Genomic DNA, 18,514 nt, shown 5'->3' on the forward strand with positions numbered 1-18,514 from the left:
CATGCACTGAAAGTCCAGGCTTGACATTGCATCACTGTGGTGGTTACCAAACAGCTTTATTTAAGCAGTTTTTATAATGTTCTATGATGAGCTTTAAGTTTGCTTATTTGTTTTGTTTTGTTACCCTGTTAAAAACATACTTGATTACAATAGGAAATTTGCTCTGTTGTGTCAGGTATGATCCAAATATATCAGTAACGATAAACTTTGCCCTGCAGAATACAAAAGATAGATAAAGGGCAAAGGGGATAAGGTTATTGCAAACCTCTCTGTAATAAATCTTGGCCACTGTGAAACCTACCTCCGTATTTATAACCATTCCCTATCTTGACATCCAGAAACAGGAATGCTAGTGAGTGAAATAGAAGCTTGTGCACAGTAAAGCAATCTTAAATATCAGACAGGTTTTCAAAACAGCTGTGCTAGGTTTACCAGATTGCATTATGGAAATGTTAGACACCAAAAAATCATGCATTGATGTGTAAATAAGGAAAAAATGGGGGTGGTAGGCTGGGAAAGAGAATTCCCTCTGGTATTCTTCCTGCCAGAAAACAAAATCAGACAGCTTCCACCCACTTGTCTCTCCTTATCTCCCCTACAGTTTCCAATGGCTTGCTCTGCAAGATTTTCCCAACTTCAACAAGCCATAAAACCTACTGAGCATTCTAAACTACTGCTAGATTAGCAAATTTTGACCCTTTGTCAATATTATCAGGTTGTGTGAACCAAAACTGTTTTAACTGATCTTTAAGCAGACATTTTATAACCATCGTTTTTCTTATTGCTGTGCAAAAAAGCTCTCAGTGTCACCATATGGTCTGAAGCAATATCTAGACTTACACTTTCTAGGCCATTGAGATAAAGTGTAAAAATGAGAGGAGGAGCAAAGGAAGCTCTGTTCAAGGAGACTTCTCCAGATATGCCAGATGATTTGTTCCCTTTGTACATCAGAACTCCCTCAGGCCTGATCTGTACATGCTTTTTGCTTTGCAGCAGTATCTAAAAGCCTTGGTTCACAACCATCTAGCCATAATACTGTCAAAGGGTACATCTTAGACACAAAACCAGATGCTTTCTGATGCATTCCGGAGTAATTTTGTTATCTACAGGTTAAGCACCATAATTTTGAGAACTTTGGACAAAATTTGTCTTACAGTTAAACAACAATCCTTTAATGAGACAAAATAAAACTATTAACTTTTTAAAATAGTTAGAACTCAGAATTCTTGGATAAAACACTATTCTGTGGCCAAAATTCTTCTGCAGACACATTTCAGATTCATCTGCTCACCCCTTCCAAAGAAAAGGAGGAACATATACCAAGAAAAGTAGACATTTCAGAACCCATGAGGGAAGAAACAAGAGCTCTGGCTCAGTTTCAACAGACTTCAAAGATGTCATGTTGTTTGTCATGCATGGGACTGCATTTGTAGGATGCACACAGCAAGCAAACCCCACACATGCAGGACTGGCATAGGTGATTCAGTACATTGGAAACTGTCATGCAGGTAGCAAGTTGATAGCATTGCCTACGCTTATGCATGTGAATTAGATAATGCTAACATGAAGTTATTGTCACGAGTTTGCAGGATCAGGTCATGGGAATAACACGTGCTTTCTCATTTTGTACCAGGAGCTGTAACTTCACTGAAATACAAGTATCTCCAGTTGGCAAGCATACATCAAAATCACTCATAAGGAGGTGCTGGCAAGTGGCTTCACCATGTGTAAAATTGCATTGGCAAAACGAAATCTGGAAGGGAATAATTATGTGTCAGATTCTAGATTAGGCAGATAGTCTCCATATAATCTCTCTGCACACAATCTCCACACAATCTCCATGCAATTAACTGTTAGTGAGGTAGTGTACCTCCCAAAAGGCAATCCATGATCCAATTTGGTTTAGGTGCTCTGAAAAGCCCTCTGGGGGCTCCTCTCTTTCTCCGGTGGCCTAAGAGCTAATTCTTTATGTAATCCCTAGGGTTAGGCATCTAAAGTAGAATGTACCAATTCTCTCCACCTCCTATGCTTATCAAACTATGTCCCTGTTTTTCCTACTGTTAAAAGAACATACTCTTAGTTCCAAAAGCAATTCCATAAACCTCGAGCTGATATAAACTTCTTCTCCTGACATAAACTGCTCCCTCAGGCAAAGCACAGGTCTGGTGAAGTCTGGTTGTTTCTGGGACTATCTTTTCCAAAGGGGAGAGGGAGGGATCTCTGAGTCAAACCCCATTAACTGAAATCACCTTGAAAAAGCAATACAGATTTAGAGACTGTCAGTTCAACCACTGAATTGGCATTTAAATGAAATACAAGGGGAAAAGAAATCTCAGCAACATACAGGTCAGGCATTTGCCTGGGACTTGACGAAGTAGTAGGCATCTTTTCTGTGTGTACGAGCATAAATATTAATAGACTCTCAGAGGTTCTGCAGTGAGATTCATGGAGCTGACTTTGAGAAAACTGCAACTGAGACAAATAGATGGAAGGTGGACAGTAGGTTAAGTATAAAATTATTATTTGTGCACCTGTTCAAGAGCCATTTTAATTTTTGAGCCCCAAGAGAAAAAAAAAAGTGTCATTTCGAATGCACAAGAGTTTGTTAGATTTAATGATTCTATTATGGTTCCTAGTTCAATGTAACCATCCATATGCTGTACCTCTTGAAATACTTAACAATTAGTAAACATAAAAGCACCTATCACATGCCACGTGGTGTTAGGATCATGAAGTCAAGAAGGATAAGCTCATACATATCCTTGTCACACAGATGCCCTTCCTCCACTTTCAATATACTCACTTTTCCTACTGTGTTGGCAAATGAAAACATGAAAAATTAGAAACAGGTGGAGCAGGCTCTAGATAAGCAACTTCAGCTCAAAGGGCAGATACCATTACAGTAGATGTGCTCCTAGCCTAACGGAAGAGATTTTAAAGAACACAGTAATTTGCAAGAAGAAATTAATAGTCATGCAAACCTCCAAGAAAGAAGAGGTCTTCTGTTGCTCTTTTCAGTGAGGTTCCTTTTTATGGCAAAAGCTAAAGAAACCAGAACAAAGCCATTTTTTAGATTAGCATGGTATAATACATCCACAACAAAAATGCATGGACTTGGATGAGATTATAAAGAAGAAAAAAAAAAAAAAAAGCTCCCAGAAAGTACACTAGGAAACGTAGGAAGGTGTGAAGAGGAAGGGTGAGGTGAGAAAGGAAATGCAAATAAGGAGATTTCACAAGCTAAAGTGGTGCTGGTTTAAAATACTACTTTTGTCTCAGAAGGAATAAAAGATAAGATCACTGGTGATCTGTGGTCACAGAACACAGACGAGCTGTGGAGCTGATGGTTGTGCTTGCAGCTAATCTCAGAAAAAAATACAGAGAAACTGATTTGACTTAGAACATAAACTCATAGAACAGCTTGGGTTGGAAGTGACCTTAAAGACTGTTGTGTTGCACCCACCCTCCACCCCCCACCGTGGGCAGGGTTGAAGTGGAAGCGCAGACTTGTTATTTGTTACCTAAAGAGCCACAACCCCATTCTGCTACCCACTGCATAGCTTGGAATATGGGTAATTTAACAAAGTATAGTCAAGAAAGATAAAAGGCAAGGTGAAGCAACCTCGAAAAGATACATCCTACAAGGAAAATGGTCAGGATGATGTCTGGCAAATATCTTCTTGGTCCTACCTTTTTAGCTAGGTTTTGTAAGAGAAGAAGGCTTAAGTAAATTGGCTGTGTCTGAACATGTGCACCTGCCTGTTTGTCTGGCAGCCACCATTCCTTCCTGGGATTGTGGAATCTGGTGGCCAGTTTCAACCAAACCTGAGTGGGACAGTAGTGGCAGAGATACCAACGGGCTAATCCTCGAGAAGGGTGGTGGAAGATTCTATTGAGTGTCGTAAAAGAAGTGGAGGCTTGCTTGCAGCGTGAGACCAGCCCTCAAGCACCGTAGAAGCGCTGCGGGACACAACCCCGTGCCTCCTGCTCTCCACTGCTCACCTGGCCGCACTCTCGCTTCCTCCGGACGCCTCACTGGGGAGGACGCATCTGGGGACAGAGCGGGACGGTCCCACGCCTCCACCTGGACCTCGGAGCACCCAGCAGGGCGACAGGCGCCCGGAACAGACCCCACACTCCGCGGGAGGGCGGCGCAGGCTGCGGGCAGGGCCGCCCCCGCGGAAGAAGCGCGCCGCCCCCGCCGCCCCCCGCCGCCCCCCGCCGCCCGCAGGTGGCGCTGCCTGCAGCCGCGCTCAGCCCCGCCGCCGCCGCCGCCGCCGCCGAGCCGGCCGGGCTAGCGCAGCCCCCCGGCGCCGGCCGCAGCCCCTGGGCCCTCCCGCGGCTTCCTCGGCGGGGCCGCGCTTCCCCCGCCTCCCCTCCCTTCTTTTTTTCCCTCCCTCCCTCCCTTCTTCCCTCCATCCCTCCCGCCGCGCTCCGCGCATCGTTGCCTCCCCCGTCCCCACGCCAGGCGGACACGGGGGCGCCGCCGCGGCCGTCCGGTGGCCCCCCGCTCCCGCGGCCAGCGGAGCCGAGCGGAGCCGAGCCGAGCCAAGCAGAGCCGAGCCGAGCCGGGAGCCGGCGGGTGCCCGTGGGTGCGGCGCGGGAGGTGGGCGAGCGGCGCGGGGAATGGAGGACCCCAAAAGCAGCCTGGGGGCCGTGTGACAGCCAGCGGCGCTCGCACACACGCACACGCTCGAAGCGGCCGGGAGCCGGACCCCGGTGCAGAGCCGGGCAGCAGCGCCCTGCCCCGTCCCGCGGGGAGCCAGCATGGAGTGAGAGCAGCGTGCCGCCACCAGGTAAGGCGGGCAGGGTTCCCCGAAGGGACTCGGAGGACGTGAGGGCTCGGGGGTGGCGTTTCGGTGCCCTGCGGCTCGTGTCCGACGCGTTCCTCCAGCCCCCCACACGCACCCCCCAAGGAACGCCCTTCCCCGAGCCCCCCGGCAGCCACGGCGGCGGTGCGGGGGGATGCGGGGCGCGTTACTTATGTAACCGGGGGGCGAGCGGTCTCAGCCGCTCCCCGCTGGGCAGACGGCGAGCTGGCGGGCGGGGAGCAGACAGGGAACACGGCGTGGAGGGCGACGGGGGGCTGGCGGCCGGCCCCAGTGGCCCCGTTTCCAGCTGCCGTCGCGGGAGCCTCTCGAGGAGGAGCCCCGCGCCCTCGGGCAGAGCGGTGCCGCCGCGGACCCGGCCGGGGCTGCGCGGGGTTCCCCACGCTCCGGGTCTCGGCAGCCGGCACCCGCCGACAGCGTTGAGACGGGCGTCCGGGGGAGCCCCGTTCCTCCCAGTCGACCCTCCCCGGCGGCGCTCCGTCTGGGAAAAACTTCAAAGGGAAGGGTGTAGGGGGGCTGTTTTGGCTGCTCCCGTCTCACTCCTCCTCTGGGAGGCCAGCGGGGGGCGGCCCCGCTGGGGGGAGCCGGGGTCGCGCTGGGCTGAACCAGGCAGCGATGAGGGCAGCCGGGGCCGGGCTGAGGGGACCCGGAGAGGTGTGGAGGGGGCGGCGCGGCCCCGGCCCCGACGGACGGGTAGGAAGGGAAGGGTCTCCTCGGGGGGAAAGCAGCGGCGGGAGCAGAGGGGACGGGGGGGGTTCGTGAAGGGGCTGCCCGTCTCCTCTTCGTCGGAGGGAGAGCGAGCTCTGTATCACCATGGCGACCTGAGGGAGGAAAGAGCTAAATAAATAAATAAGTAGGAGATAACTCCCCCCTTCCCCTCCCCCGGCCCCCGCCGCCGCTGCCTCCCCTTTCCTTCCAAGTCCCGTCGCAAAGAGGGGGGCGGGGGGGAGAAGAGATATCGCAGACCAAACTTTCCGCTCGTGGTAAAAGCATTAAAGTGGCAGGGGGCCGCGTTTGGGAAGGGATCTCCGCACACAGCCGCGGGGATGCCGATGCCCGGCGTGGAGAAGGGGAGCCCCTTTCTCCGGCCGCGGCGGGAGGCAGGTTTCACGGGAGGGAGAAGCTGCTTCCAGGCGAGCTCCACATCGCTGCTTATCCCAGCCTCCCCCTCTACTCCCCGGCCCCTGGGGATTTTCTTCTCTCGATTCAGCACCGCGAACAGCGGCGGGTTCAGCACCATGGCCGGAGGCTCTTCAGCACCATAGCCAGCGGCCGGGGCCGGTGGGGCTCCGGGAGGCAGCGGGGGCACCCCTGCAGGCATCCCCAAAGGAGAATCGGTTGCCTCTCTCAGCTGGGGACACCCCTGAAAACCCCATGCTGCTCCCAGCAGGGTGTTGGAAACCGTAGGATGCCTCACCTAGGGCCGCTAAACTTTCCTGAGGCAAACATCTGCGGGAGCTGAGAGCACAAGTATTAACAAATGGCATGCTCGAAACGCACTTGCTCGAGCTTTCTTATGAAGAGAAACAACTTCTTGTGAGTCTTTTGTAGTGGTTCTCAGTAGCTTGTTATGGCTCCCCAGCAGGATCATTCACACGCACAACGTCCATAAAATGAGCCCTGCAGAAATGGTGAAAAATATATGCTCTCGACTTGTTTTCCTGAGGAAAACTTGTTGAGAAATTGCACTTAAAGAAACTGCAATCTTAGCTTTGGGAGATACCCCACTGCTGGGGTGTACAATTGCATATGTGAAGTTTGTGCCAATCAGACAGGCATGTTCAACTAATTAGAAAATCACCTACTGATCAGGAACTGCTCTCAGACATTTGGTGCACCATTTAAAGAAATACACAAAGGGGGAGGGAGGGAAGGATTCAGGCTGGTGACAAAAAAAAATATATATATATATTTATTATACTGATAAGTTGTGACTTATTGGCTCAGTGTTGCTATACATATCTCATACTAGTAGTTATGTATGCAATTACTGCTTCAGACTAGGAAAAATATTCTAGAAAAGCAAACAGCATAATGAATAATATTCACTAGGGAAGATAGAGATGGATTAGTCACTTTTGTGTTCACTGTGTCAGGATGTTCTTTTTTCATTAAGCAAACAAGATTTATTTAACCTTAGCCTGGTCCTGATGGGCAGTAAACTATAGATACATGCAGAATTACTGGGTTTGAGTCTAAATTCCCAGACAATTGGAATTATTCTTCAACTATAATCAAATTTTCAATTCACACTTGCTTATAGATTCCTTCTTTGCTATAAATTATCCATTTCAAATAAGTCCAGAGACGATCATATAGGTGATTCCTATCCGTGCATGGGCGGTAGTCAGGATCTCTACTCATGCAGGGACCCCAAGTAAATTTATCTCTAAGAATTGTCGTTGAAGTAAAGTCTTTTAGTAAAGAACTGTAGATCCACATTTTGCCCAAACTACACTTCAGGACTAGTCAAGTGAACTAACAAGTTAAGCCTTTATGGAAATAGAGACATGAATTTCTTCATGGCCCAACATTTTCAGGCTTATCTCATTAGGAGTGTAGAAATTAAGGACTAAACTGTAAGTATGGGCTTTGTAACTCATTACTTTCCTGTGGGGAAATGGGAAGAAGTAATAGATTACAAATATTCAGGGCAGTTACTAGTTCATTTATTATACTTGAAGCTATTGATTTTGTTATGTAAGGCAATACTCCTGCAGTGTCAGAATAATTTTATCAGATAATTACAAAATGATTTTACCTTGTAAGCAACAGAACTATATGTATATATACATACATATACATGAACATCAATGAAAATCCCACAACCACAACCTCAATCATTTTAGTAAATGACAGAAATCTTTATAGAATTTTTGCCAGTGCATTTGCACAGAATTTAATACAAGCTTCCCAACATGCATTATTTTACTGCAGAAAACATTTTTTTCACAAGCATCTATTTGTAAACTTGTTTTATATTCATTCAAATTATGAAAGAGAAATATGATTTAATTTTCATAAAAAATCCAACAAAATGAATTTATTCAAATATTTCATAGATGTTAGTCCTGTGCTGTTCTTTTTTTCACCTATAAATACCAAGAACTCTGGACAATGTTGAAGTAAGCTTACTGGTTTTGTCATGATATCCTTCTGTTTTTGTTGTTTGTTGTTTGTTTTTGTTTGTTTGTTTTGTTTTGGTTTGGTTTGGTTTTTTCTTTCAAGAATGTATTTATTTTCTACAAAAGTAAGAAGTATTTATGTTCTACAAAAGTAAGAAGTAAAGGAATACATATAATTCAGATAAATTAAGCTGTGTCTTCAATAGTAGTGGTTTATGCCTTGTACAGTACATGTATGTTCATGTTTTTTTCTTTTTTATTTTCATTGTTATTAAAAGTATGAGAGCTCTGATCAGTGTTTTTATCATCTGCTTGCTACAAAATATTGCTTTTAACTGGGAAAATTAAACACTGATAGTTTTAAAAGAGAGAAATGGTGTTTATTACATTTATATAGATACATGATTTTTAGTGGTGGAGGCAGTTTGATTTGAGAAAACAATATTCCTAATATATAATGCATCAATATTTAATAATGATTATGCAGAAACCAACCAACACCTTCTAAACAATGAATGCTAAATTTACTGGCTGGTAGACCCAAGGAAAGAGTTCTTATCTCATTCCTGCTTGACAGAGATTTCCTGGAAGATGGTTGTGTATATTTTTTTAAACTGTGTGTCAGATGTATTACTAGAATGCTATTGGTATTTGAAATACAGTTATATTACCTGTGTTATGAATAGCTGAAATTAAAGAATTGAAAATAAGAGGTTACTAAGTCCGCTTTTTCATACAACAATACAATTTTTAATTATGTACAAGGATGATGACTGTCATGAAACTTGGAATCTTTCAGATCTGAAAAGATTTCAGCTTTTCAGATTCAGCTAAATACTACTCATGACAGTATTGTAGATTGTGTGTCAAAAGGACAGCCCATCCCAATTCAGCATACTGAAAAATTGAATGGTAGCCGTCCTGTCCATGCACAGGCTGGAGGAGGAAAAAACTCAGAAGTCATGTGATGAGATTGACATTTTTTAGTCATTATATACTTTGGTATGGCATCTGCAAAGGTACTGTGCTACAAGTACGAATTATAAGGAGGCTCAAAGCACCATCCTTATTTAACTTATCACTCATTGTACTTCTAGTAGGATATCATGCAGGGCCAAGAGAATTTCACAACTAAGGAAATATATCTTATTTACAGCTTAAAGGAACATTAAAATGCATTTTCACTAGCTAGTGACAATGCACTTTATTGTCAAGCTTATACATATGGCCAGCAGAACATCCTGCCTTCTGATACAGGGGAAAAAATATTAAAGTTCTTAAATGATGTGCAATTTCTACCAGCAGTGCAGGTGAATGGATCCTCATGGCCATTCAATGACCAGTAAAATCAGTGAAGATCTCTGTAAATGGAGGGTCTGTATACAGTCTTGACTGCAGAAGCTCCAGTTAATGGCAGAGGTTGCAGAACAGTCTCTAACATAAACAAGAACTTTTTTTTCTGGAGTATTAGTTAATAGAGTTTTATATTAAAAAAAAAAAAAAAAATCACCTGAAAGGTGATTTACTCATTGATTCACTGTTTCTATTTGTCCATTACAGCTTCAGGTCAACCATTAATGGTATCTGCATATGAAGTACAACATGATATTACCAGTATAAGCATCCACAAGAACAGGAATATTACCATTACCGTACCTCTAACTGACAATAAGATAAGAAAAGGCATTGTTTTATTACAATAGTATATATTACCTTAATATTAGTAAAAAAAAAAAAAAAAAAAAAAATCTTTCACGTACGTCATAAGTGGTTCATACTAAGGGAGCTAACCTTCAGACTTTGCAACGTATGTGGAGACCTGAGCCTTCAGAAAAGTCTCCCAATCAGAGGAAGTATCTGACTCATTCTAACTCAGAGACTTCAGGCAATTGCTACAAACATAAATGTGATCTTTGTCATTCAGTCACAAGGCAGTGACACCTAATCCTTGTGTGCCCCATGGCTAAAGAGAATAGCTAGAGACACTGTTGGTGTGGAGAGGAGCTTTAGCACAAGCTTGGTCCTACATCTTACCACAGCCTTGCAGACAGAGCCTTAGCCTTGAATTTCATTTCCCTTCATACCCTTTGACCTCACTGCATCAGGCCTGTAAGTTCAACTGCACCTTTAGAGAAGTCCTAGTTCTGATTGCTCCTGTCATACCAGTCACAGCATTTCATAGTCAAATAAACAGTAAAGATCATAGGTTTATACAGCTGTACTGTGTTATTCTGTATTCATTTTAATCTAGATAGACTGTTGGAGCCTGACCTGAGGATGCCACCAGTGCACAGGACATATTGAGACGCTCTGGAGCAGAATGCTGGGGCTTGTTTTCTAAGGAAAGCAGAGTGCTGACATTTGTGCTGAATTCTCAGGAAAAAAAATAAATCTTCTGGACAAGAAAACAATAATGTGCAGATTGAAAGGGTGAAATAGAAGGCTGAAAGAAAGAACAAGATGATGAGAGAGAGAGCGCACGAGAGCATAGTTAATTCAATGCTCTAATCAACTGTGTTCTGCAGTGCTTTATCATAAGCATCCCTGCATTAGGCTCACCAGCTCAGAGCACTTTGCAGCATTGCAGGAAATCCTCTGCTTTTTGCTTTCCATTTAAAACAAAACAAAACAAAACAAAACAACAACAACAACAGCTCTCATTGTATCTAGTCAATACAGGCAAGTTTGTCAATGAAATCAAAGGAGAAATTATCTCACATAATTTAGTATTTATCATACTCAAGATGTGTGGTTCATTAGAATAATGAGCAACTGCCTCAAAGTATTAATTTGAAGAATGAGAAAATAATGACATTGCCTACCTTCCTACTTTTTCTCCCGCCATCTCCTCTTGACACACACAGTCTGCAGTTTCTATCTGCTTGTCAGATCAATTTTCCATTCTTGAAAAGAAGCATTTATTTTAAGTGATTGTAATTAAGACGCCCTTTCTTCCAGCTCAGTATCTGTCTGGACATGAAGAGGTAATTCCTCATTGATTTCCAAGGGGCTAGATTTCCACAGAAAAATCTTCAACAGGCAATGTGTGCTTTTCAAGAATAGCTTTCCTGGGTTCTCTATAGAGTTTGTGAGAAGAGACAGGCAAATCTAAAGTGAAACTTCAGTCCATCAAAGATCTCAGTAGACCTCTAGAGATGTCAGATTTTGGTGCTTCAGGTTTCATGGAATGTATCTCAATTAAGTAAACCGATGCAGGATTCCATTTTTGCAGAAGGTGTGGAAGACAAAACCCTGTTTTCAGAGCTTCCAGACAGAATTGTACCTACTAAATTTCTTGATTTGCATGGTCCTACATCACTGGTTTCCTGGCTGACTTATCTCAAGAATACATGGAAGTAAAGCTTGGTGGTTTTTTTCTCCCATTGTTTCTGATGACCTTCAGCTGCAGTATGGAGCAGCTCAGCACTTCTTGATCTCAGAGGTGGCCTTAAACCATCAAAACTGGAAACAACAGCAGGAGTGGAGTGAACATAGATATGCAAGGGTAGAAGGAAACTTTTTTTAGTAATTAAAACCAGTGATTGTTTAAGGACATCAGGAGTGCCATCAGTTGCAGTGGGCTCTGAATCATGGCCTCTGTGTCAATGTGGAGATGAAAGAAGGTTGAGCTGGAAGGGAAGTAATGGAAATTATGCCAGCTCCAGTGAAAATAATACAGACATGGTGCTGTATTCTCCTTAGCATGCTACTTGCTTTCTCTGGTATAAATGCAGGAAAGAATATTGGTTTGTGCTTCAGCCTTTTTAGATGGGAGATAAATAAAATGCCTCATTTAATTCTTTACTGAATGGGAACTAGGGATTATCAAATCTTCACCCAGCATTATTTTTTACAGGGGAGGAGGAGAAAGGAGGCTATTAGGTTGCAGCCCATTAACACTACTCAGTGTGGTGTGAACATCAAACTGGGGCTGCCCCATAAAATGCAGTGTCTCTCCAGTACTCTTGCAATTCTTGGATGTTACAAATTGCTGTATAAGAATTTTAATACTTCAGGTAGTTAATCATGTTAAATAAACTAGATACCCGTTTATCTCAGCAAAGTATCCGGCAGGGATATGAACAATTTTTATGAAGCTGCTGTATTCCATCTATTAGGCATAATTACATTAAAGCGCAAAGTGCATTAGAAGTCTTTCAGGATTAAAAACAAAATAATTCTAATCTACTTTCCAGAAATATACTGAAGTTATTAATAAAATCAGAAAGAGAAGCAAGCAAATAGAGGATCCTATGTATTAACAGAATTGTCCAGCAATATGTGCAATATTCTAGTGATAGTGACTAGAATTATATATAAGGTATTTGCAGTATGATTTTGTGGTAGTAGTTGATCACTGTTGGTTTGGCACTTGTGAGTGCTATGAGTGCACATGAGAACACAGATCTCTTGTAACTGTTCTGTAGACATTCATTGCCATTACTTTTTTTCTCAACATTTGGATTTACATATTTAGAAAGTGACCACAAACTTCTACAGCATCCCAGTGCCAAACTCGGTGTCTGACTGAGTTCTCCATCTCTAGTCAGAGATGCTACACACAAATTTAAGACAGTCAAAATCTGGAAGGGGTGGGAGGGAGAAAATGTCAAGAGAGAAGGAATAAAGACATGCAAAAATGTGAAAGGAAAAAAATAAACAACCCTTGAACTGGATCATAAACACTCCCACATTCAGAACAATTAATTCCACTGTTCTGGGTTCACTCTTTGAAAACGTAAGGCTATTTCAAACTTCTCAATATTGCTGATTGTTATTTCCCATCTCTCTATTCCTTGCAACTAATGAGTTTATCATTTTCATAAAAATCAATCTCTTAACAGATCACAGGATTCAGAAATCCATTTCACAAGAAAGTACAACATAGTTAATACACTGCATTAACACTCACAGTGTCCTTGCCTTATGGATATATATAAAAAAATAATTACTAAAATATTCTAAACTGCTATCTAGAAAAGAAATAGTACCCACTGCGTATAAGCTACAAATGTCTATTATTGTCTCACTGCATTCCAGCAGTGTGTGCTGCAGGGAATAACTTTGTTCTGTTCATGAAATAAGAGGTAACAATAGCAGATATGAAACACATTCATCTCCAACCAGAAGCCAAGCAAAAATACTGTATAAAGTCAAAGACTTAAAAAATAAAGAAAGCAGAATTATGAAGTTCTCAGCTGAACTGTTTTCAAAGAAGAGGTTTTTTTTTGTTTTGTTTTGTTGGTTTGTTGTTTTGTTTTTAATTACAGCTGCATTCAGAAGCCAAACTGGTGGGTTTGGGGAATCACACACAGCTCACATCTTAGAAGAGAATTAAGCTGGTGGATGGTAGGAAAAATCAGGTAGGCCCTTAGAGAGGTTGAAGGGAAAAGATGTATGATGTGATCATGAGGAAAGTAAAAGAAACCAGAGGAAAATTTGCTGAAAATGTATAGGAAGAGTAAATCCTGCCAACCCTTTACAGAAATAGAGTCATGGGAAATATGTGATCTTGTATATGCGTTTGATTCAAAGAGTATTAAAGTCTTTCCATTAATTTCAATGGGTCTCATATCAGACCTTAAATGTAAATTTATTTTAAATAGGCTAGCACATAGGAGAGAGTGGTCTGACATACAGTTTCCTTAGTATAGCTCAGGATGGCTTCATTACTTACAACTGTCAGCAGAAATCTTTGTATAATCCAGCCTAAACTTTTTTCTTATTTGTGCTATATAATTCTAAGAGTACAGCCAGGAGACAGAAAGTGATTAACTAATATATTTTAGAAATGTTAACGAATATTCTGAATTCCTTCTTCTTTTTGATGATTTTAAGATGCAGTTTCTCACATTTCACTGCAGTACAAGCACGTCATACTCCTATGGGTATTTAGCAGCTCCTTGGGAATACAGTAAGTACAGCACATTTCCAACAAAGATGGCTGTGTATCACCCCAAATGTTTACCAGAAGTTGGATCCAGAGTATTTTTGCTTGACCTTGAACAAATATCAGTCTGTTTTAGGTCCAAAGCATAGATTTGGGAGTAAATATGAAAATTACAATTCAAAGGAGATTATTTTTAAATGGATGTCTGTTGCAAATTGCATAGAATGTCAGTAAACAGCAGTAGATGTGCACAGCTGAAATAGAAAAATCAGAGGCACGAAAAATGTCATGTTATACTTCCTCACACCAACAAATGAAATATCATCATTCTTCTTAAAAAATCAGAAATAAGTCAGATTTTTGCTATTGCCATTTTCCCTGAAGTAAAATTTTCGATAAACTAACAAATAAAAAAATAGTGAAGGATCTGACCCATATTGATTTATGACAATAAGTCTAAGTTTAAGTTTAAGACCAAAGCAAAAATAGTTTAGATCAGCTGTTTAGGCAGACCACTATGATGAAGTAGAAACTGAGAGAAGGGAAACCATATTCTTCTTGGAAGAGGTATCATGGCTCACAATCATGCTGGACTAGATACTGTGTGAAGATGACTTTCCCAATAAGTAAAGCAAACGTTAGATCAGGCCTAATGAAAATTTATTTTCTTGAGCAGTAGGCCCATTAAAATCCCAAGAGAAGCTGTAGCCAACAAGTGTGTAGGCAGGGCTACACCATATGGTTCAAGAAAAAGGCAAGCTAAGGAGCTGGGCTGAGCAATTGGGAAAGGTGAGAGGAAACACCACCAACTGAATCAACAGGAAATCTTATGAGCAGAAGAGGGACAAAAATCAGGCTTTACTTTTTAAACGTTACACAGAGGAAGAACTTTAACCTTCTACAACAAGCAGGCTTCTGGCTTCAGGCTAGCTTTTATTTTCAGTGAGACCTAAAGTTGAGTGAGGGTGGACCCAGAATATGTATTCCAAAACTTAACATATTGACAATCTAATAACTGGATTTTGTCAGTTGTTCTCATATTCACTTGAGCTTCACCAAAGATGTGCTATCAGGAAAAAAAAAAAAAAAAAAAAAAAGAAACCAAAAAACTCAATTCCAAACCGTGCTCTCTGGTTATAACTGTAATCATCAAAGCGATACTCAATAACCTAGAATTAGCACTTCTACTTAATCCTACACACCAACGTGGGAGGCAAAGAGGAGGAGAACAGTGTAGTTCTGTTGCAGCTAGATAAACATGTATTAAGGATTAGTACAGAGGTCAAAATTAGAACTATTAGAACTAAAGCTTAAAAAAAAAAAAAAAAAAAAGCTTCATCCCCTAAATAAAAAATATTTATACAAGTAACTGCAAAATAAAATGTTTCTCCTTTGCGCTACCTGTGAATATATCTAATAATCAAGGATCAAATCTTGTATGTCCTACAACCTTTCAGGATTTTGGTTCATGTGAACAAGCTCTTGTTGAATGTATGTGTAAAAATTACTCTATCTTAACCTTACATTGGATCTCTAATGCACTCAGAACAAAGCTTAATTAATATGATTGAATATAAGAATTATGAAATCATTTCACAGAAATATAGAAAAAGTAGGTTATAATGGACATCTGCAGGTCTCTAGTCAAACCTTACCAGTGCCAAGGAGTAGGGAATAATCACTTCCCTCATTCTTCTTGATATTTTATTACTAATGCATCTCAGTATACATTCATCTTTCACTGATTTAAGGGTACACCACTGAGCCATGTATACTTGCTGTCTGTAGAACCCACAGATCCTGTTCTGCAGAGCTGCTACCTAATGAGTTGGTCCCCTGCCTGCACTGATGCATGGATAGCTCTGCCCCAGGTGCAGGACTTTGCATTTGTCTTTGTAGAACTTTTTGATGTTCATAGCCCATTCCTGTTGCTTGTCAAGATCCCTCTGAATAACACCCCTATCAACCTTGTGAACTAACTGCTCCTTCTATTTTGGTGTCATCCAGAGGCTAGACATGTTAAAAGTCCCTGATGAAATCATTAGACAACATTGGTCCAAGCAGGTATGAACCCCTGGCACCACCATTAGACTCACACCCTTCAAGCTCAAAGGTCCAGACAGTTCTTCACCACTCTGTACAGTCTACCTATCTAGTCCACTTGTCCTCTCTTTGCCCACAGACCTCATTCACAGACCCAGTCATTTAATTGTAGAAGATTGCCAGATTGGTTAAGCATGATTTTCAAAGGGCTGTTCCTGATCTTGTTCTTGTTCTTCATGTCTGGAAATATCTTTTCAAGAATTTCCTGCACAGTTTTGCTCAAGAACTGAAGACACACTAATCAGCTTGTAGTTTCTTAAATCCACCTTCTTGTCTATTTTAAAAGAAAGGCATATAATTTGCCTGTTTACAGTCATCAGGGACCTCCTCATCTATTTTGATTTTTAATATTATCATGTTCATTAGTCTCATTTTTAAATTTTAGATTTCCTTCCACTTTGAATATCCTTGTCTCTTGCTGCTAACTTGGCTGCTTCTCAGTGTATAACTTGATTTTCTATGTGAATAGTCTATCATCAGATGATTACTTGGCAATCTTTTCCAAATTTGTGTCATATTTCTAGAAGGCTTATATTTCATTTGCAAAGCTTTCTCCCACAGAAAGTAGGTGTACAGCATCCCAGTCCAAAAAGTGGTTTTGGAATTTTCCTTTCAAAAATGTTACATTCCTTCCCTCAACAAATATTTTATCTACATTCTTTCTGTGTGTATGTGTACTAGAATAGGAAGCTACATGATTTGGAGAAACTTTTAATTCATTTTCAGCAAAACAAAACTAAATGTTAATAATTTTAATCATTCTCATGGCAAATGTTTGTTGTGTGAGTCTCTCTGCAGAACTGAAGTCCATAAGATTATCTGGGCATATATAGTTATTCACAGGAATATTAAAGCACCTCAGTTTTGGTTTGGTTACTTCTGAGTCTTTAACATGAGATGTGTTTTTCTGATATTTTCAATTGGGTATTTTTGCTCCTAGTCATACATACAAGGTAGCTTCTGCTTTTGAATTGAACTGAAGTTTTTCCTATTAATTTCAGTGGGGAATAAATTCAGGTCCTTTATTAAATTTTATCACCTACATCACATCCGTCTTCATGGAAGAACCACAGTATAGTGATATTCTCCTCATAGACTATGAGGGACAAATGTAAATATGAATTAACAGCATTAACTACCACATAATCAGTATTTTTTTTTTCTAAGACAGATTTCTGGTTGACTTTCAACGTGACAGTAGTGACTTGAATTAAACTATTACAATTTCTATCTGCTAATAAGAGCACAGCAAGAGCCTTACAAGTAATTCTGAAACAAATATACCTCTTCTCTGCTCTGTTTTTGATCAGCTGTTTTCTCCAGCTTCTTTCTTAGCTCCAGTAATACAAATGTCTCTAGACTATACCCTAGGCCACCAGAGCTGTTGTAGGTACTGAAATAAGCTAAATTGTCATGATGTACTCCCTAAGTTGTTGATCTTTCCTTCATCTTCTTTTCCCTATGCTCCCTCTGCTCCTTATATCTGTATCAAAAAAGAAAAAAAGAAAAAAAAAAGAAAAAAAAAAAAACATTTTTTTCTTCGTTCAGTTTGTCAAGGCTGCTGAACAAAGTATTTTATCCCCACTGGTCCTCTGTAAACGTGCCATAGCCACCCTCCACACAGGAATAGAATTCTCATAGCCTTCCTGAAGGCACTCATCTCTTTTTTTTACATTCCTTGATGAGAAAGTTCACGGCTATAGAGGCATATTAAAAAGTGGACCAATTCTCCTGTTCTGAAGAGTAGACAAATTCTAATTTTCCCAGATTAGAAGGAAGTAAACTCTGTCCTCTAGTATATGCCCTCACCTACACTGAAATTGTTTTCATTCACCCACTGGAATCATAAATTCTTTCTCCTAACAGAATGACACACTTCGTCTCCAAGATCATGCAGGGGTGAAGTGCTAAGAAACACTTCAGTACACTAACCACAGGCAGACAATGTACTCCATTTTTTAAACAAAAAGCAATTATAACCCTTATTAACCTGTACACCTTTTACAAACAATGGGATAGGATCAAAGAAAACAGTCCTTAAAAAAAAAAAAAAAAAAAAAAAAAAAAAACAGGGAAAAAAAAATACAAAGCAGTTTCATCTCAGAAAGCAAAGCAGCAGTATCAGGACAATGACTGAGAAGTCAAAGTTGCAGATCTCTGTTTATTCCCTCTCATACTTATCAAGGACTCTGAGATGACACATGTTCTGTTTAAAGTCAAATAATGTTTTTTTTCCTAATTACTAACACTTTGAACTTTTAATTAGGATCTCAAATGAAGCTCTCCTGCCTCTAGCAATTCCCACAGAAATAAGAGCATTTCAAGCTTAGCAAAGCACTAACATAGATGCAGCATGCAATAACTTACAGCTCCACAATAACAGTGTACTAAAAGGAAGATATGATGAAAAGAGATACAGGCCAGACTAACTCTTGATTTGCATGTCATGCAATCTCACTGTGTGCTATATGGAATGAATCTTATATTGGAGGACAGAAACAGAGTTTTGCTTGAGTGCAACAAACCCATAACTGGTAGAAATTGTATTCCTACAGAGCTAGTTCCTC

The 18,514-nt window shown here is 41.3% G+C and overlaps 1 protein-coding gene across 2 annotated transcripts in view; it reads left to right on the plus strand.

Annotated features, from left to right (window-relative positions):
* The first annotated feature begins 4,668 nt into the window (after positions 1-4,668).
* KCNJ6 (potassium inwardly rectifying channel subfamily J member 6) overlaps positions 4,669-18,514 on the plus strand; it is a 162,923-nt gene continuing 149,077 nt past the window's right edge. The window contains exon 1 of one of the 2 annotated variants that reach the window (XM_084528846.1): positions 4,669-4,796. The gene's annotated coding sequence lies outside the window, so the exon portion shown is untranslated. The remainder of the gene's footprint in view (positions 4,797-18,514) is intronic. The other variant, XM_084528845.1, reaches the window with a different exon arrangement.

Source organism: Aythya ferina (genome assembly GCF_964211825.1).
Source record: "Aythya ferina genome assembly, chromosome: 1".
Classification (NCBI taxonomy): domain Eukaryota; kingdom Metazoa; phylum Chordata; class Aves; order Anseriformes; family Anatidae; genus Aythya; species Aythya ferina.